The following is a 21040-nucleotide window of genomic DNA, read 5'->3' as shown; positions in this document are numbered from 1 at the left end:
TCAGGGGAGATGTGTTATCTGTATGTTTCTTTGCTTGTGTCGTGTGCCTCATTGTCTTTGTGGTGTGTACATGGTTAACTGCGGTTTGTGAGAATTGCGTGCCTTCATGTTTCTGTGGCATCTGTGGTGTATGTTGTTTCATATCCCGTGCTGTTTGCGTGTTGCGTTTTCCTGTGATTTCCATGTCTGAGTTTGTGGGTGTTTACTGGTGTTTCTTGTGGTTATTCCTTGCGTGTGTGTTGCGTGTGGCTTTATGTGTGGTATGTAGTGGTTGTGTCGGTCTGTGTGTTGTGCTGTCAATGCAGGGTGTTGTGTGTGTTATGAGTTGTGATGTTTATTTAATTGGTGTGTGCTGTTTGTGTGTGTTGTGTGATGTATGGGTTCTCTGATCCGTGTACTATTTTGTGTGTTGTGGTAATGTATTGGTGTGTTTCTTCTAATGTGTGTGTGTGTGGTGTGTGCGATGTTTATGCTGTGCACCTTCTCTGTGATACGTTTTGTGTTTGTTGGGTTTTGTGTTATGTGTGAACTGCAGTGCTTGCCTTCTGCGCATACGGTAGGGCGTGTCTCGTGGTGTTTGTTGTGTGATGGTGTGTGTATTCTGTGCTGTGTTCCATTTTGTGTGCTGTGTTGTTTTGTGTTTTCTGCTGTGAGGTCTGTGATCTGTTGGTTTAATGTGCGTGGCGGATTTTATGTGGTCGTGTGTGTGTTTCCTGTGTGTCGTGAGGGTTATGTGTGTGTGACGTGTGCAGTTTGGGTACTTTGTTGTGTGCGGTGTATGTTCTGTGTGTATTTCTCTGTGGAGTGCTGTGTGACTGGTGCGTTTGTGGGTGGGTCTGTGTTGGGTGTTGTGTGCTTGGAATGTGTCTTTGTGTGTTGTGTGTTTGGCGTCTTTTGTGTAGCGTGTTGTGTTCGTGGTTGGGACTGTTATGTGGTCTGTGAGTGGGTTTCTTTTCCATGTTTAGGGTGGTGTTACCGCACGTGTGTTTCACGATGTGCAACGTACTGTGTTCTCAGTTGCGTGTGTGCTGTGTGTCTGTCTTCTTATCTGTTTTGCGAATTGTGCGTGTGTTGTGTCATCTGTGTGCTGTACGTGTTGTGTGGGGTATTAATTGTGTGCTGTGTCGTACTCTTTGAATGTATGTTGTGTACTTTGCATTGTGCCATCTGTGAGGCCCTGTGTGACGTATGCTTTCGCGTGTGTTTTGTGTGGGGTGTGTAGTGTGCGAAATGCGTGTTTCATAAATTCGGGGTTCTTTTTGTTGGGGATTGTGTGTGGTTTGCACGTGTTGTATCCGTGGGGTGCGTTCTGCAAGTGTGATCGTGATTTCTGTGTGGCTTGTGTTTGACAGTTTGTGTGTGTGGTTAGCTGTTTGAGTAATGCGTGAAATTTGTGCTGTGTGTGCTGTGGTGTGGTCATGCTTGGCCAGTGAGCCCCACTGTGTGTGTTTGTGCTTACTCAGGGAACCGTGGTTCATGTGTCTTGTGTGCAGTTATGTTCTCGGTGTGTGTGGGGTTTGATTCTTAGGGTGATGTGCTGTTTGTGCGTTGAGAGACTTCTGCATTCAAGCATACTGAAGACGGACGGCCTCTCGTGCTTGTCCGTTTTCTCCACAGGTTTGCAACCCTCCGGGAAGGCCCTGTTTCCTGAGGGCGCTAGGAGAGGACGCAAGGAGCCCCCTCCAGCCCTTTAGTGGCAATGCCCTGATGATGCCTTTGCAGTAAAGAGTCAGACACTGCTGCAGGAGAGAGCCTTATGCCAGACCTTGCTGGGGAAACAGTCCACCGTGCACTGAGGGGACCCTCCGTGGGAGAATACTAGGTTGCTTTCGCCTTGCGTGCAATTTGCTCCTCCGTGATATGGGAAACAGTAAACACTCTAGTAGAAGGCGGTCTTCTCTGTACGCCCTGTGCTATCTCAAAGACGTAAGTGGGCTTCGAATAGGCCTTAGCACTAGCCACACGGGAAGTTGCAGAACAAGAGGCTCTGAAATAACAGCAGTGGACGCAAGTCAGCGTTGGATTCAGCTTACGTGGGTGAAAGAAAGCAGTGCAGGATGCCCCATTCAGGGAATCATTGACACCGTTGCAGTGGACGCTGAAACTGAGCCTGCAATGTGCTTTCCGTGTCTGCCCTGTGTGCCTGCACTCTAAGCACCTGAGTGAGGTCTGCTGTGTAGAGCTCTCTTCTGCTGAGCGGCAGATGCTCGCTTGTGTGGCCATTAACATGAGGCCTTCCTTGCTGAGGGTGCCTGGCTGTCAGAAAACATGCCCGCATACAGCGAATTTGGCTTGGAAGTTTAAAAAAGTCGCTTTTCTCTGCTACTTCCTGGCTGCTGCAGAGAGGCCCAGGTTGGTCTGTGGGGTATGCACACCGGTCTACCGTGCCACAGTCTGAGCTTTGAAAACGAAGTGTACATTGGCTTCAGTCTCCCAGCATCATGTCAGCAAGAGGTGTGTGCAAGCTTCTCCAAGGCCTGGTGGCCGATGGGCCCTAAGCCTCAGAGCTGTCGGCGCTGAGGCTGTCTCCGTCCAAGTGATTGGCTCCTCAGACATATCCAGACTGACAGCTAAACACTGCTGTGGCAAGGTGAGCTTCTTACATACAGTTGTGCTCCCAGACACAAGGACACTGTGAAGAGGTCTTCCGCCCAGCCTCAGGGGAAGAGGCAGAGCAAGTCGCTTTCTGCACAGCATTGGATGCAGGACGCATGGGCGTTCTGTTCAGCAGGCGAAAAGCAGGCAGCACCAGGAGCCTCTGTCAGGGAAGCTCCTCTTTATGGCTAGTGAGGCTTAATTCAAACCGGCAATGGAAATTGTCCTGGGGTAGGTAACTGAGCTCTAACTTCACGACCTGACACTTCCAGTGACACTCTCCTCACTCGTACAGAGTGAAATGGCCAAACGTAGGTGTGCGTGGTGTCCTCTCTGAATGCACCTTAAGTCCAAGAGATACGGGTGCTGCGAATAGGACTTGCAACTAGGTTTAAGGGAAGGTGCTGTTGGGACTCCTTCAGCTGATCATCCTGTCATCAGAACAAAGCTCTTCTCTGGGCCAGAACTCCATCAAGCTGAACTAACCGTGTGCAGCACAGCTCTCTCTTTGCGATCTGCAGGGGGGAAAGAATCCTTTGCTAGGATTCTAAAGCTAAACTGCTTAAGGGCAGTCCTAAGACTTCTGCATTCAAGCACACTGAGGAAGAAAGTCTTTCGTGCTTGGCTGTTTTCTCCACAGGAGGTCCTTGTTTCCTGGGGGTGCTAGAAGGGGATGCACAGAAGTGGAGCGTCCCGGTGAGTAACAGCAATGCCATGAAGATGACTTAGTAGTAAAGTGTCAAACACTGTGCAGAAGAGCCTTCTGCCAAACTCTGCTGGGGAAACCATCCACCGTGCACTGAGGAGACCCTCCCTGAGAGAATACTACGCTGATTTCCCCTTGCATGCAACTTGCTCCTATGTGAAATAGAAAACTTAGTGAACATTGCCCTAGAAGGCTGTACACTTGATCTCTTTGGTGTTTTTCGGGTTTGTTTGCTGTGTGCGTAGTGTGCTGTATGTGTTGTTGGCATGTATGGTAGTGAGGGACTTGTGCTGCTTGTTGGTGATCCGGTGTGTGTACTCTGTGGTGGTCCGCTGTGCGTGCCGTTGGTCTCGTGTGTTTTGCGTTGTGTTGTCCATGGTCTGTGGATGCCGATTGTTTTCCGTGTGTTGCGTGTTGTCCGTGCTGTGTGTACTTAGTACGTGTAATGTGTGTAGTGTACGTTCCTTACTGCTTGTTGAGTACACCGTTCTCTGTATTTCTCACTGTGTGGTGTGTGATGTGTGATGCTGGTATTTGTGAGTCGTGTTGTGTGGGTTGAGCGGTTCTTTGTGCATTGTATATTTTGCTTTTTCTGATGAGTTATCTGTTGGCGGCTGTCTATGTTGTTTGTTTGGTGTGTGGCTCTCCCAGTCTAATGTTTACTGTGAAATGTGTCTGGTCTTCTGTTGTCTGTCGTGCTACGTACTGTGTTCTGGGTTTTGTGGGTGCTGTCTATACACTTTCTGGGTGTTACATACCGGGTAGACGTTGGGTGGTCTGTGTAATTTGCGCATCGCGTGTGATGTTGATTTAGCCTTGTGTCGGACGTGTTGTGTGCATGTGTTTGTTGTGTGTGTGTGTGTGTGTGTGTGTGTGTGTGGGTTCTGGTTCGCGCTGCCTGCGTGTGGGTCTGTGTGTGCTCTGTACTGTATGCTTGTGGTTGTGTGTGTTGTGCGTTACAGGTGTGGTGCATGTGTTTTCGTCAGTTGTGTGTGGATTTGTATGTGTTGTGTCAGTTTTGTGTGTGTGGGGTTGTGATTTCTGTGTTGTGTCCGAGGGTTGTGTTTGAGTGGCTGTGCGTGTGTGTGGTGGTTACGTGTGTGATGTGAGATGTGTTGTCCATGTGTGGTTGTGCTTGTTTAGTGTGCCTCATTGTGTGTCCTTGCAAGTACTCTCGCAAATGCGATCCGTGTGTTTTGTGAGAAACATGTGCTCTTGCTGTGTCTGGTGTGTGCCCCGTGACTGTTGGGTTGTTACATTTTGTGCTTTGTGTGTGCGTGCATTGCGTGTGCGTGCCCGTGTTTCTGTATGCGTGCGGGGGTGTCTGCGTGCGGTGGTGTGCGGGGAGTGCAGCGGGTGAAATGTGTGCTACGTGCGTTTATCGTAGGTTGTGTGTTTCACGTGTAGTTTTGTATGTGTCGTGTGTGTTTTGCGTGTTTGATTGCGATACGTGTTTGACTGTGTTTGAAAGGTGTGTATAACTGTTCGTTATGTGTGTCAGGGGAGATGTGTTATCTGTATGTTTCTTTGCTTGTGTCGTGTGCCTCATTGTCTTTGTGGTGTGTACATGGTTAACTGCGGTTTGTGAGAATTGCGTGCCTTCATGTTTCTGTGGCGTCTGTGGTGTATGTTGTTTCATATCCCGTGCTGTTTGCGTGTTGCGTTTTCCTGTGATTTCCATGTCTGAGTTTGTGGGTGTTTACTGGTGTTTCTTGTGGTTATTCCTTGCGTGTGTGTTGCGTGTGGCTTTATGTGTGGTATGTAGTGGTTGTGTCGGTCTGTGTGTTGTGCTGTCAATGCAGGGTGTTGTGTGTGTTATGAGTTGTGATGTTTATTTAATTGGTGTGTGCTGTTTGTGTGTGTTGTGTGATGTATGGGTTCTCTGATCCGTGTACTATTTTGTGTGTTGTGGTAATGTATTGGTGTGTTTCTTCTAATGTGTGTGTGTGTGGTGTGTGCGATGTTTATGCTGTGCACCTTCTCTGTGATACGTTTTGTGTTTGTTGGGTTTTGTGTTATGTGTGAACTGCAGTGCTTGCCTTCTGCGCATACGGTAGGGCGTGTCTCGTGGTGTTTGTTGTGTGATGGTGTGTGTATTCTGTGCTGTGTTCCATTTTGTGTGCTGTGTTGTTTTGTGTTTTCTGCTGTGAGGTCTGTGATCTGTTGGTTTAATGTGCGTGGCGGAGTTTATGTGGTCGTGTGTGTGTTTCCTGTGTGTAGTGAGGGTTATGTGTGTGTGACGTGTGCAGTTTGGGTACTTTGTTGTTTGCGGTGTATGTTCTGTGTGTATTTCTCTGTGGAGTGCTGTGTGACTGGTGCGTTTGTGGGTGGGTCTGTGTTGGGTGTTGTGTGCTTGGAATGTGTCTTTGTGTGTTGTGTGTTTGGCGTCCTTTGTGTAGCGTGTTGTGTTCGTGGTTGGGACTGTTATGTGGTCTGTGAGTGGGTTTCTTTTCCATGTTTAGTGTGGTGTTACCGCACGTGTGTTTCACGATGTGCAACGTACTGTGTTCTCAGTTGCGTGTGTGCTGTGTGTCTGTCTTCTTATCTGTTTTGCGAATTGTGCGTGTGTTGTGTCATCTGTGTGCTGTACGTGTTGTGTGGGGTATTAATTGTGTGCTGTGTCGTATGCTTTGAATGTATGTTGTGTACTTTGCATTGTGCCATCTGTGAGGCCCTGTGTGACGTATGCTTTCGCGTGTGTTTTGTGTGGGGTGTGTAGTGTGCGAAATGCGTGTTTCATAAATTCGGGGTTCTTTTTGTTGGGGATTGTGTGTGGTTTGCACGTGTTGTATCCGTGGGGTGCGTTTTGCATGTGTGATCGTGATTTCTGTGTGGCTTGTGTTTGACAGTTTGTGTGTGTGGTTGGCTGTTTGAGTAATGCGTGAAATTTGTGCTGTGTGTGCTGTGGTGTTGTCATGCTTGGCCAGTGAGCCCCACTGTGTGTGTCTGTGCTTACTCGGGGAACCGTGGTTCATGTGTCTTGTGTGCAGTTATGTTCTCGGTATGTGTGGGGTTTGATGCTTAGGGTGATGTGCTGTTTGTGCGTTGAGAGACTTCTGCATTCAAGGACACTGAAGACGGACGGCCTCTCGTGCTTGTCCGTTTTCTCCACAGGTTTGCAACCCTCCGGGAGGGCCCTGTTTCCTGAGGGCGCTAGGAGAGGACGCAAGGAGCCCCCTCAAGCCCTTTAGTGGCAATGCCCTGATGATGCCTTTGCAGTAAAGAGTCAGACACTGCTGCAGGAGAGAGCCTTATGCCAGACCTTGCTGGGGAAACAGTCCACCGTGCACTGAGGGGACCCTCCGTGGGAGAATACTAGGTTGCTTTCGCCTTGCGTGCAATTTGCTCCTCCGTGATATGGGAAACAGTAAACACTGTAGTAGAAGGCGGACTTCTCTGTACGCCCTGTGCTATCTCAAAGACGTAAGTGGGCTTCGAATAGGCCTTAGCACTAGCCACACGGGAAGTTGCAGAACAAGAGGCTCTGAAATAACAGCAGTGGACGCAAGTCAGCGTTGGATTCAGCTTACGTGGGTGAAAGAAAGCAGTGCAGGATGCCCCATTCAGGGAATCATTGACACCGTTGCAGTGGACGCTGAAACTGAGCCTGCAATGTGCTTTCCGTGTCTGCCCTGTGTGCCTGCACTCTAAGCACCTGAGTGAGGTCTGCTGTGTAGAGCTCTCTTCTGCTGAGCGGCAGATGCTCGCTTGTGTGGCCATTAACATGAGGCCTTCCTTGCTGAGGGTGCCTGGCTGTCAGAAAACATGCCCGTATACAGCGAATTTGGCTTGGAAGTTTAAAAAAGTCGCTTTTCTCTGCTACTTCCTGGCTGCTGCAGAGAGGCCCAGGTTGGTCTGTGGGGTATGCACACCGGTCTACCGTGCCACAGTCTGAGCTTTGAAAACGAAGTGTACATTGGCTTCAGTCCCCCAGCATCATGTCAGCAAGAGGTGTGTGCAAGCTTCTCCAAGGCCTGGTGGCCGATGGGCCCTAAGCCTCAGAGCTGTCGGCGCTGAGGCTGTCTCCGTCCAAGTGATTGGCTCCTCAGACATATCCAGACTGACAGCTAAACACTGCTGTGGCAAGGTGAGCTTCTTACATACAGTTGTGCTCCCAGACACAAGGACACTGTGAAGAGGTCTTCCGCCCAGCCTCAGGGGAAGAGGCAGAGCAAGTCGCTTTCTGCACAGCATTGGATGCAGGACGCATGGGCGTTCTGTTCAACAGGCGAAAAGCAGGCAGCACCAGGAGCCTCTGTCAGGGAAGCTCCTCTTTATGGCTAGTGAGGCTTAATTCAAACCGGCAATGGAAATTGTCCTGGGGTAGGTAACTGAGCTCTAACTTCACGACCTGACACTTCCAGTGACACTCTCCTCACTCGTACAGAGTGAAATGGCCAAACGTAGGTGTGCGTGGTGTCCTCTCTGAATGCACCTTAAGTCCAAGAGATACGGGTGCTGCGAATAGGACTTGCAACTAGGTTTAAGGGAAGGTGCTGTTGGGACTCCTTCAGCTGATCATCCTGTCATCAGAACAAAGCTCTTCTCTGGGCCAGAACTCCATCAAGCTGAACTAACCGTGTGCAGCACAGCTCTCTCTTTGCGATCTGCAGGGGGGAAAGAACCCTTTGCTAGGATTCTAAAGCTAAACTGCTTAAGGGCAGTCCTAAGACTTCTGCATTCAAGCACACTGAGGAAGAAAGTCTTTCGTGCTTGGCTGTTTTCTCCACAGGAGGTCCTTGTTTCCTGGGGGTGCTAGAAGGGGATGCACAGAAGTGGAGCGTCCCGGTGAGTAACAGCAATGCCATGAAGATGCCTTAGTAGTAAAGTGTCAAACACTGTGCAGAAGAGCCTTCTGCCAAACTCTGCTGGGGATACCATCCACCGTGCACTGAGGAGACCCTCCCTGAGAGAATACTACGCTGATTTCCCCTTGCATGCAACTTGCTCCTATGTGAAATAGAAAACTTAGTGAACATTGCCCTAGAAGGCTGTACACTTGATCTCTTTGGTGTTTTTTGGGTTTGTTTGCTGTGTGCGTAGTGTGCTGTATGTGTTGTTGGCATGTATGGTAGTGAGGGACTTGTGCTGCTTCTTGGTGATCCGGTGTGTGTACTCTGTGGTGGTCCGCTGTGCGTGCCGTTGGTCTCGTGTGTTTTGCGTTGTGTTGTCCATGGTCTGTGGATGCCGCTTGTTTTCCGTGTGTTGCGTGTTGTCCGTGTTGTGTGTACTTAGTACGTGTAATGTGTGTAGTGTACGTTCCTTACTGCTTGTTGAGTACACCGTTCTCTGTATTTCTCACTGTGTGGTGTGTGATGTGTGATGCTGGTATTTGTGAGTCGTGTTGTGTGGGTTGAGCGGTTCTTTGTGCATTGTATATTTTGCTTTTTCTGATGAGTTATCTGTTGGCGGCTGTCTATGTTGTTTGTTTGGTGTGTGGCTCTCCCAGTCTAATGTTTACTGTGAAATGTGTCTGGTCTTCTGTTGTCTGTCGTGCTACGTACTGTGATCTGGGTTTTGTGGGTGCTGTCTATACACTTTCTGGGTGTTACATACCGGGTAGACGTTGGGTGGTCTGTGTAATTTGCGCATCGCGTCTGATGTTGATTTAGCCTTGTGTCAGACTTGTTGTGTGCATGTGTTTGTTGTGTGTGTGTGTGTGTGTGTGTGTGTGTGTGAGTGTGGGTTCTGGTTCGCGCTGCCTTCGTGTGGGTCTGTGTGTGCTCTGTACTGTATGCTTGTGGTTGTGTGTGTTGTGCGTTACAGGTGTGGTGCATGTGTTTTCGTCAGTTGTGTGTGGATTTGTATGTGTTGTGTCAGTTTTGTGTGTGTGGGGTTGTGATTTCTGTGTTGTGTCCGAGGGTTGTGTTTGAGTGGCTGTGCGTGTGTGTGGTGGTTACGTGTGTGATGTGAGATGTGTTGTCCATGTGTGGTTGTGCTTGTTTAGTGTGCCTCATTGTGTGTCCTTGCAAGTACTCTCGCAAATGCGATCCGTGTGTTTTGTGAGAAACATGTGCTCTTGCTGTGTCTGGTGTGTGCCCCGTGACTGTTGGGTTGTTACATTTTGTGCTTTGTGTGTGCGTGCATTGCGTGTGCGTGCCCGTGTTTCTGTATGCGTGCGGGGGTGTCTGCGTGCGGTGGTGTGCGGGGAGTGCAGCGGGTGAAATGTGTGCTACGTGCGTTTATCGTAGGTTGTGTGTTTCACGTGTAGTTTTGTATGTGTCGTGTGTGTTTTGCGTGTTTGATTGCGATACGTGTTTGACTGTGTTTGAAAGGTGTGTATAACTGTTCGTTATGTGTGTCAGGGGAGATGTGTTATCTGTATGTTTATTTGCTTGTGTCGTGTGCCTCATTGTCTTTGTGGTGTGTACATGGTTAACTGCGGTTTGTGAGAATTGCGTGCCTTCATGTTTCTGTGGCGTCTGTGGTGTATGTTGTTTCATATCCCGTGCTGTTTGCGTGTTGCGTTTTCCTGTGATTTCCATGTCTGAGTTTGTGGGTGTTTACTGGTGTTTCTTGTGGTTATTCCTTGCGTGTGTGTTGCGTGTGGCTTTATGTGTGGTATGTAGTGGTTGTGTCGGTCTGTGTGTTGTGCTGTCAATGCAGGGTGTTGTGTGTGTTATGAGTTGTGATGTTTATTTAATTGGTGTGTGCTGTTTGTGTGTGTTGTGTGATGTATGGGTTCTCTGATCCGTGTACTATTTTGTGTGTTGTGGTAATGTATTGGTGTGTTTCTTCTAATGTGTGTGTGTGTGGTGTGTGCGATGTTTATGCTGTGCACCTTCTCTGTGATACGTTTTGTGTTTGTTGGGTTTTGTGTTATGTGTGAACTGCAGTGCTTGCCTTCTGCGCATACGGTAGGGCGTGTCTCGTGGTGTTTGTTGTGTGATGGTGTGTGTATTCTGTGCTGTGTTCCATTTTGTGTGCTGTGTTGTTTTGTGTTTTCTGCTGTGAGGTCTGTGATCTGTTGGTTTAATGTGCGTGGCGGAGTTTATGTGGTCGTGTGTGTGTTTCCTGTGTGTCGTGAGGGATATGTGTGTGTGACGTGTGCAGTTTGGGTACTTTGTTGTGTGCGGTGTATGTTCTGTGTGTATTTCTCTGTGGAGTGCTGTGTGACTGGTGCGTTTGTGGGTGGGTCTGTGTTGGGTGTTGTGTGCTTGGAATGTGTCTTTGTGTGTTGTGTGTTTGGCGTCCTTTGTGTAGCGTGTTGTGTTCGTGGTTGGGACTGTTATGTGGTCTGTGAGTGGGTTTCTTTTCCATGTTTAGTGTGGTGTTACCGCACGTGTGTTTCACGATGTGCAACGTACTGTGTTCTCAGTTGCGTGTGTGCTGTGTGTCTGTCTTCTTATCTGTTTTGCGAATTGTGCGTGTGTTGTGTCATCTGCGTGCTGTACGTGTTGTGTGGGGTATTAATTGTGTGCTGTGTCGTATGCTTTGAATGTATGTTGTGTACTTTGCATTGTGCCATCTGTGAGGCCCTGTGTGACGTATGCTTTCGCGTGTGTTTTGTGTGGGGTGTGTAGTGTGCGAAATGCGTGTTTCATAAATTCGGGGTTCTTTTTGTTGGGGATTGTGTGTGGTTTGCACGTGTTGTATCCGTGGGGTGCGTTCTGCATGTGTGATCGTGATTTCTGTGTGGCTTGTGTTTGACAGTTTGTGTGTGTGGTTGGCTGTTTGAGTAATGCGTGAAATTTGTGCTGTGTGTGCTGTGGTGTGGTCATGCTTGGCCAGTGAGCCCCACTGTGTGTGTCTGTGCTTACTCGGGGAACCGTGGTTCATGTGTCTTGTGTGCAGTTATGTTCTCGGTGTGTGTGGGGTTTGATGCTTAGGGTGATGTGCTGTTTGTGCGTTGAGAGACTTCTGCATTCAAGCACACTGAAGACGGACGGCCTCTCGTGCTTGTCCGTTTTCTCCACAGGTTTGCAACCCTCCGGGAGGGCCCTGTTTCCTGAGGGCGCTAGGAGAGGACGCAAGGAGCCCCCTCAAGCCCTTTAGTGGCAATGCCCTGATGATGCCTTTGCAGTAAAGAGTCAGACACTGCTGCAGGAGAGAGCCTTATGCCAGACCTTGCTGGGGAAACAGTCCACCGTGCACTGAGGGGACCCTCCGTGGGAGAATACTAGGTTGCTTTCGCCTTGCATGCAATTTGCTCCTCAGTGATATGGGAAACTGTAAACACTGTAGTAGAAGGCGGACTTCTCTGTACGCCCTGTGCTATCTCAAAGACGTAAGTGGGCTTCGAATAGGCCTTAGCACTAGCCACACGGGAAGTTGCAGAACAAGAGGCTCTGAAATAACAGCAGTGGACGCAAGTCAGCGTTGGATTCAGCTTACGTGGGTGAAAGAAAGCAGTGCAGGATGCCCCATTCAGGGAATCATTGACACCGTTGCAGTGGACGCTGAAACTGAGCCTGCAATGTGCTTTCCGTGTCTGCCCTGTGTGCCTGCACTCTAAGCACCTGAGTGAGGTCTGCTGTGTAGAGCTCTCTTCTGCTGAGCGGCAGATGCTCGCTTGTGTGGCCATTAACATGAGGCCTTCCTTGCTGAGGGTGCCTGGCTGTCAGAAAACATGCCCGCATACAGCGAATTTGGCTTGGAAGTTTAAAAAAGTCGCTTTTCTCTGCTACTTCCTGGCTGCTGCAGAGAGGCCCAGGTTGGTCTGTGGGGTATGCACACCGGTCTACCGTGCCACAGTCTGAGCTTTGAAAACGAAGTGTACATTGGCTTCAGTCTCCCAGCATCATGTCAGCAAGAGGTGTGTGCAAGCTTCTCCAAGGCCTGGTGGCCGATGGGCCCTAAGCCTCAGAGCTGTCGGCGCTGAGGCTGTCTCCGTCCAAGTGATTGGCTCCTCAGACATATCCAGACTGACAGCTAAACACTGCTGTGGCAAGGTGAGCTTCTTACATACAGTTGTGCTCCCAGACACAAGGACACTGTGAAGAGGTCTTCCGCCCAGCCTCAGGGGAAGAGGCAGAGCAAGTCGCTTTCTGCACAGCATTGGATGCAGGACGCATGGGCGTTCTGTTCAGCAGGCGAAAAGCAGGCAGCACCAGGAGCCTCTGTCAGGGAAGCTCCTCTTTATGGCTAGTGAGGCTTAATTCAAACCGGCAATGTAAATTGTCCTGGGGTAGGTAACTGAGCTCTAACTTCACGACCTGACACTTCCAGTGACACTCTCCTCACTCGTACAGAGTGAAATGGCCAAACGTAGGTGTGCGTGGTGTCCTCTCTGAATGCACCTTAAGTCCAAGAGATACGGGTGCTGCGAATAGGACTTGCAACTAGGTTTAAGGGAAGGTGCTGTTGGGACTCCTTCAGCTGATCATCCTGTCATCAGAACAAAGCTCTTCTCTGGGCCAGAACTCCATCAAGCTGAACTAACCGTGTGCAGCACAGCTCTCTCTTTGCGATCTGCAGGGGGGAAAGAACCCTTTGCTAGGATTCTAAAGCTAAACTGCTTAAGGGCAGTCCTAAGACTTCTGCATTCAAGCACACTGAGGAAGAAAGTCTTTCGTGCTTGGCTGTTTTCTCCACAGGAGGTCCTTGTTTCCTGGGGGTGCTAGAAGGGGATGCACAGAAGTGGAGCGTCCCGGTGAGTAACAGCAATGCCATGAAGATGACTTAGTAGTAAAGTGTCAAACACTGTGCAGAAGAGCCTTCTGCCAAACTCTGCTGGGGAAACCATCCACCGTGCACTGAGGAGACCCTCCCTGAGAGAATACTACGCTGATTTCCCCTTGCATGCAACTTGCTCCTATGTGAAATAGAAAACTTAGTGAACATTGCCCTAGAAGGCTGTACACTTGATCTCTTTGGTGTTTTTCGGGTTTGTTTGCTGTGTGCGTAGTGTGCTGTATGTGTTGTTGGCATGTATGGTAGTGAGGGACTTGTGCTGCTTGTTGGTGATCCGGTGTGTGTACTCTGTGGTGGTCCGCTGTGCGTGCCGTTGGTCTCGTGTGTTTTGCGTTGTGTTGTCCATGGTCTGTGGATGCCGATTGTTTTCCGTGTGTTGCGTGTTGTCCGTGCTGTGTGTACTTAGTACGTGTAATGTGTGTAGTGTACGTTCCTTACTGCTTGTTGAGTACACCGTTCTCTGTATTTCTCACTGTGTGGTGTGTGATGTGTGATGCTGGTATTTGTGAGTCGTGTTGTGTGGGTTGAGCGGTTCTTTGTGCATTGTATATTTTGCTTTTTCTGATGAGTTATCTGTTGGCGGCTGTCTATGTTGTTTGTTTGGTGTGTGGCTCTCCCAGTCTAATGTTTACTGTGAAATGTGTCTGGTCTTCTGTTGTCTGTCGTGCTACGTACTGTGTTCTGGGTTTTGTGGGTGCTGTCTATACACTTTCTGGGTGTTACATACCGGGTAGACGTTGGGTGGTCTGTGTAATTTGCGCATCGCGTGTGATGTTGATTTAGCCTTGTGTCGGACGTGTTGTGTGCATGTGTTTGTTGTGTGTGTGTGTGTGTGTGTGTGTGTGTGTGGGTTCTGGTTCGCGCTGCCTGCGTGTGGGTCTGTGTGTGCTCTGTACTGTATGCTTGTGGTTGTGTGTGTTGTGCGTTACAGGTGTGGTGCATGTGTTTTCGTCAGTTGTGTGTGGATTTGTATGTGTTGTGTCAGTTTTGTGTGTGTGGGGTTGTGATTTCTGTGTTGTGTCCGAGGGTTGTGTTTGAGTGGCTGTGCGTGTGTGTGGTGGTTACGTGTGTGATGTGAGATGTGTTGTCCATGTGTGGTTGTGCTTGTTTAGTGTGCCTCATTGTGTGTCCTTGCAAGTACTCTCGCAAATGCGATCCGTGTGTTTTGTGAGAAACATGTGCTCTTGCTGTGTCTGGTGTGTGCCCCGTGACTGTTGGGTTGTTACATTTTGTGCTTTGTGTGTGCGTGCATTGCGTGTGCGTGCCCGTGTTTCTGTATGCGTGCGGGGGTGTCTGCGTGCGGTGGTGTGCGGGGAGTGCAGCGGGTGAAATGTGTGCTACGTGCGTTTATCGTAGGTTGTGTGTTTCACGTGTAGTTTTGTATGTGTCGTGTGTGTTTTGCGTGTTTGATTGCGATACGTGTTTGACTGTGTTTGAAAGGTGTGTATAACTGTTCGTTATGTGTGTCAGGGGAGATGTGTTATCTGTATGTTTCTTTGCTTGTGTCGTGTGCCTCATTGTCTTTGTGGTGTGTACATGGTTAACTGCGGTTTGTGAGAATTGCGTGCCTTCATGTTTCTGTGGCGTCTGTGGTGTATGTTGTTTCATATCCCGTGCTGTTTGCGTGTTGCGTTTTCCTGTGATTTCCATGTCTGAGTTTGTGGGTGTTTACTGGTGTTTCTTGTGGTTATTCCTTGCGTGTGTGTTGCGTGTGGCTTTATGTGTGGTATGTAGTGGTTGTGTCGGTCTGTGTGTTGTGCTGTCAATGCAGGGTGTTGTGTGTGTTATGAGTTGTGATGTTTATTTAATTGGTGTGTGCTGTTTGTGTGTGTTGTGTGATGTATGGGTTCTCTGATCCGTGTACTATTTTGTGTGTTGTGGTAATGTATTGGTGTGTTTCTTCTAATGTGTGTGTGTGTGGTGTGTGCGATGTTTATGCTGTGCACCTTCTCTGTGATACGTTTTGTGTTTGTTGGGTTTTGTGTTATGTGTGAACTGCAGTGCTTGCCTTCTGCGCATACGGTAGGGCGTGTCTCGTGGTGTTTGTTGTGTGATGGTGTGTGTATTCTGTGCTGTGTTCCATTTTGTGTGCTGTGTTGTTTTGTGTTTTCTGCTGTGAGGTCTGTGATCTGTTGGTTTAATGTGCGTGGCGGAGTTTATGTGGTCGTGTGTGTGTTTCCTGTGTGTAGTGAGGGTTATGTGTGTGTGACGTGTGCAGTTTGGGTACTTTGTTGTGTGCGGTGTATGTTCTGTGTGTATTTCTCTGTGGAGTGCTGTGTGACTGGTGCGTTTGTGGGTGGGTCTGTGTTGGGTGTTGTGTGCTTGGAATGTGTCTTTGTGTGTTGTGTGTTTGGCGTCCTTTGTGTAGCGTGTTGTGTTCGTGGTTGGGACTGTTATGTGGTCTGTGAGTGGGTTTCTTTTCCATGTTTAGTGTGGTGTTACCGCACGTGTGTTTCACGATGTGCAACGTACTGTGTTCTCAGTTGCGTGTGTGCTGTGTGTCTGTCTTCTTATCTGTTTTGCGAATTGTGCGTGTGTTGTGTCATCTGTGTGCTGTACGTGTTGTGTGGGGTATTAATTGTGTGCTGTGTCGTATGCTTTGAATGTATGTTGTGTACTTTGCATTGTGCCATCTGTGAGGCCCTGTGTGACGTATGCTTTCGCGTGTGTTTTGTGTGGGGTGTGTAGTGTGCGAAATGCGTGTTTCATAAATTCGGGGTTCTTTTTGTTGGGGATTGTGTGTGGTTTGCACGTGTTGTATCCGTGGGGTGCGTTTTGCATGTGTGATCGTGATTTCTGTGTGGCTTGTGTTTGACAGTTTGTGTGTGTGGTTGGCTGTTTGAGTAATGCGTGAAATTTGTGCTGTGTGTGCTGTGGTGTTGTCATGCTTGGCCAGTGAGCCCCACTGTGTGTGTCTGTGCTTACTCGGGGAACCGTGGTTCATGTGTCTTGTGTGCAGTTATGTTCTCGGTATGTGTGGGGTTTGATGCTTAGGGTGATGTGCTGTTTGTGCGTTGAGAGACTTCTGCATTCAAGGACACTGAAGACGGACGGCCTCTCGTGCTTGTCCGTTTTCTCCACAGGTTTGCAACCCTCCGGGAGGGCCCTGTTTCCTGAGGGCGCTAGGAGAGGACGCAAGGAGCCCCCTCAAGCCCTTTAGTGGCAATGCCCTGATGATGCCTTTGCAGTAAAGAGTCAGACACTGCTGCAGGAGAGAGCCTTATGCCAGACCTTGCTGGGGAAACAGTCCACCGTGCACTGAGGGGACCCTCCGTGGGAGAATACTAGGTTGCTTTCGCCTTGCGTGCAATTTGCTCCTCCGTGATATGGGAAACAGTAAACACTGTAGTAGAAGGCGGACTTCTCTTTACGCCCTGTGCTATCTCAAAGACGTAAGTGGGCTTCGAATAGGCCTTAGCACTAGCCACACGGGAAGTTGCAGAACAAGAGGCTCTGAAATAACAGCAGTGGACGCAAGTCAGCGTTGGATTCAGCTTACGTGGGTGAAAGAAAGCAGTGCAGGATGCCCCATTCAGGGAATCATTGACACCGTTGCAGTGGACGCTGAAACTGAGCCTGCAATGTGCTTTCCGTGTCTGCCCTGTGTGCCTGCACTCTAAGCACCTGAGTGAGGTCTGCTGTGTAGAGCTCTCTTCTGCTGAGCGGCAGATGCTCGCTTGTGTGGCCATTAACATGAGGCCTTCCTTGCTGAGGGTGCCTGGCTGTCAGAAAACATGCCCGTATACAGCGAATTTGGCTTGGAAGTTTAAAAAAGTCGCTTTTCTCTGCTACTTCCTGGCTGCTGCAGAGAGGCCCAGGTTGGTCTGTGGGGTATGCACACCGGTCTACCGTGCCACAGTCTGAGCTTTGAAAACGAAGTGTACATTGGCTTCAGTCCCCCAGCATCATGTCAGCAAGAGGTGTGTGCAAGCTTCTCCAAGGCCTGGTGGCCGATGGGCCCTAAGCCTCAGAGCTGTCGGCGCTGAGGCTGTCTCCGTCCAAGTGATTGGCTCCTCAGACATATCCAGACTGACAGCTAAACACTGCTGTGGCAAGGTGAGCTTCTTACATACAGTTGTGCTCCCAGACACAAGGACACTGTGAAGAGGTCTTCCGCCCAGCCTCAGGGGAAGAGGCAGAGCAAGTCGCTTTCTGCACAGCATTGGATGCAGGACGCATGGGCGTTCTGTTCAACAGGCGAAAAGCAGGCAGCACCAGGAGCCTCTGTCAGGGAAGCTCCTCTTTATGGCTAGTGAGGCTTAATTCAAACCGGCAATGGAAATTGTCCTGGGGTAGGTAACTGAGCTCTAACTTCACGACCTGACACTTCCAGTGACACTCTCCTCACTCGTACAGAGTGAAATGGCCAAACGTAGGTGTGCGTGGTGTCCTCTCTGAATGCACCTTAAGTCCAAGAGATACGGGTGCTGCGAATAGGACTTGCAACTAGGTTTAAGGGAAGGTGCTGTTGGGACTCCTTCAGCTGATCATCCTGTCATCAGAACAAAGCTCTTCTCTGGGCCAGAACTCCATCAAGCTGAACTAACCGTGTGCAGCACAGCTCTCTCTTTGCGATCTGCAGGGGGGAAAGAACCCTTTGCTAGGATTCTAAAGCTAAACTGCTTAAGGGCAGTCCTAAGACTTCTGCATTCAAGCACACTGAGGAAGAAAGTCTTTCGTGCTTGGCTGTTTTCTCCACAGGAGGTCCTTGTTTCCTGGGGGTGCTAGAAGGGGATGCACAGAAGTGGAGCGTCCCGGTGAGTAACAGCAATGCCATGAAGATGCCTTAGTAGTAAAGTGTCAAACACTGTGCAGAAGAGCCTTCTGCCAAACTCTGCTGGGGATACCATCCACCGTGCACTGAGGAGACCCTCCCTGAGAGAATACTACGCTGATTTCCCCTTGCATGCAACTTGCTCCTATGTGAAATAGAAAACTTAGTGAACATTGCCCTAGAAGGCTGTACACTTGATCTCTTTGGTGTTTTTCGGGTTTGTTTGCTGTGTGCGTAGTGTGCTGTATGTGTTGTTGGCATGTATGGTAGTGAGGGACTTGTGCTGCTTCTTGGTGATCCGGTGTGTGTACTCTGTGGTGGTCCGCTGTGCGTGCCGTTGGTCTCGTGTGTTTTGCGTTGTGTTGTCCATGGTCTGTGGATGCCGCTTGTTTTCCGTGTGTTGCGTGTTGTCCGTGTTGTGTGTACTTAGTACGTGTAATGTGTGTAGTGTACGTTCCTTACTGCTTGTTGAGTACACCGTTCTCTGTATTTCTCACTGTGTGGTGTGTGATGTGTGATGCTGGTATTTGTGAGTCGTGTTGTGTGGGTTGAGCGGTTCTTTGTGCATTGTATATTTTGCTTTTTCTGATGAGTTATCTGTTGGCGGCTGTCTATGTTGTTTGTTTGGTGTGTGGCTCTCCCAGTCTAATGTTTACTGTGAAATGTGTCTGGTCTTCTGTTGTCTGTCGTGCTACGTACTGTGTTCTGGGTTTTGTGGGTGCTGTCTATACACTTTCTGGGTGTTACATACCGGGTAGACGTTGGGTGGTCTGTGTAATTTGCGCATCGCGTGTGATGTTGATTTAGCCTTGTGTCGGACGTGTTGTGTGCATGTGTTTGTTGTGTGTGTGTGTGTGTGTGTGTGTGTGTGTGTGTGGGTTCTGGTTCGCGCTGCCTGCGTGTGGGTCTGTGTGTGCTCTGTACTGTATGCTTGTGGTTGTGTGTGTTGTGCGTTACAGGTGTGGTGCATGTGTTTTCGTCAGTTGTGTGTGGATTTGTATGTGTTGTGTCAGTTTTGTGTGTGTGGGGTTGTGATTTCTGTGTTGTGTCCGAGGGTTGTGTTTGAGTGGCTGTGCGTGTGTGTGGTGGTTACGTGTGTGATGTGAGATGTGTTGTCCATGTGTGGTTGTGCTTGTTTAGTGTGCCTCATTGTGTGTCCTTGCAAGTACTCTCGCAAATGCGATCCGTGTGTTTTGTGAGAAACATGTGCTCTTGCTGTGTCTGGTGTGTGCCCCGTGACTGTTGGGTTGTTACATTTTGTGCTTTGTGTGTGCGTGCATTGCGTGTGCGTGCCCGTGTTTCTGTATGCGTGCGGGGGTGTCTGCGTGCGGTGGTGTGCGGGGAGTGCAGCGGGTGAAATGTGTGCTACGTGCGTTTATCGTAGGTTGTGTGTTTCACGTGTAGTTTTGTATGTGTCGTGTGTGTTTTGCGTGTTTGATTGCGATACGTGTTTGACTGTGTTTGAAAGGTGTGTATAACTGTTCGTTATGTGTGTCAGGGGAGATGTGTTATCTGTATGTTTCTTTGCTTGTGTCGTGTGCCTCATTGTCTTTGTGGTGTGTACATGGTTAACTGCGGTTTGTGAGAATTGCGTGCCTTCATGTTTCTGTGGCGTCTGTGGTGTATGTTGTTTCATATCCCGTGCTGTTTGCGTGTTGCGTTTTCCTGTGATTTCCATGTCTGAGTTTGTGGGTGTTTACTGGTGTTTCTTGTGGTTATTCCTTGCGTGTGTGTTGCGTGTGGCTTTATGTGTGGTATGTAGTGGTTGTGTCGGTCTGTGTGTTGTGCTGTCAATGCAGGGTGTTGTGTGTGTTATGAGTTGTGATGTTTATTTAATTGGTGTGTGCTGTTTGTGTGTGTTGTGTGATGTATGGGTTCTCTGATCCGTGTACTATTTTGTGTGTTGTGGTAATGTATTGGTGTGTTTCTTCTAATGTGTGTGTGTGTGGTGTGTGCGATGTTTATGCTGTGCACCTTCTCTGTGATACGTTTTGTGTTTGTTGGGTTTTGTGTTATGTGTGAACTGCAGTGCTTGCCTTCTGCGCATACGGTAGGGCGTGTCTCGTGGTGTTTGTTGTGTGATGGTGTGTGTATTCTGTGCTGTGTTCCATTTTGTGTGCTGTGTTGTTTTGTGTTTTCTGCTGTGAGGTCTGTGATCTGTTGGTTTAATGTGCGTGGCGGAGTTTATGTGGTCGTGTGTGTGTTTCCTGTGTGTAGTGAGGGTTATGTGTGTGTGACGTGTGCAGTTTGGGTACTTTGTTGTTTGCGGTGTATGTTCTGTGTGTATTTCTCTGTGGAGTGCTGTGTGACTGGTGCGTTTGTGGGTGGGTCTGTGTTGGGTGTTGTGTGCTTGGAATGTGTCTTTGTGTGTTGTGTGTTTGGCGTCCTTTGTGTAGCGTGTTGTGTTCGTGGTTGGGACTGTTATGTGGTCTGTGAGTGGGTTTCTTTTCCATGTTTAGTGTGGTGTTACCGCACGTGTGTTTCACGATGTGCAACGTACTGTGTTCTCAGTTGCGTGTGTGCTGTGTGTCTGTCTTCTTATCTGTTTTGCGAATTGTGCGTGTGTTGTGTCATCTGTGTGCTGTACGTGTTGTGTGGGGTATTAATTGTGTGCTGTGTCGTATGCTTTGAATGTATGTTGTGTACTTTGCATTGTGCCATCTGTGAGGCCCTGTGTGACGTATGCTTTCGCGTGTGTTTTGTGTGGGGTGTGTAGTGTGCGAAATGCGTGTTTCATAAATTCGGGGTTCTTTTTGTTGGGGATTGTGTGTGGTTTGCACGTGTTGTATCCGTGGGGTGCGTTTTGCATGTGTGATCGTGATTTCTGTGTGGCTTGTGTTTGACAGTTTGTGTGTGTGGTTGGCTGTTTGAGTAATGCGTGAAATTTGTGCTGTGTGTGCTGTGGTGTGGTCATGCTTGGCCAGTGAGCCCCACTGTGTGTGTCTGTGCTTACTCGGGGAACCGTGGTTCATGTGTCTTGTGTGCAGTTATGTTCTCGGTGTGTGTGGGGTTTGATGCTTAGGGTGATGTGCTGTTTGTGCGTTGAGAGACTTCTGCATTCAAGGACACTGAAGACGGACGGCCTCTCGTGCTTGTCCGTTTTCTCCACAGGTTTGCAACCCTCCGGGAGGGCCCTGTTTCCTGAGGGCGCTAGGAGAGGACGCAAGGAGCCCCCTCAAGCCCTTTAGTGGCAATGCCCTGATGATGCCTTTGCAGTAAAGAGTCAGACACTGCTGCAGGAGAGAGCCTTATGCCAGACCTTGCTGGGGAAACAGTCCACCGTGCACTGAGGGGACCCTCCGTGGGAGAATACTAGGTTGCTTTCGCCTTGC

This window comes from Manis javanica, chromosome 9 (assembly GCF_040802235.1).
Source record: "Manis javanica isolate MJ-LG chromosome 9, MJ_LKY, whole genome shotgun sequence".
Classification (NCBI taxonomy): domain Eukaryota; kingdom Metazoa; phylum Chordata; class Mammalia; order Pholidota; family Manidae; genus Manis; species Manis javanica.
The sequence above is the reverse complement of the archived record's forward strand: the minus strand, read 5'-3'. Positions refer to the sequence as shown.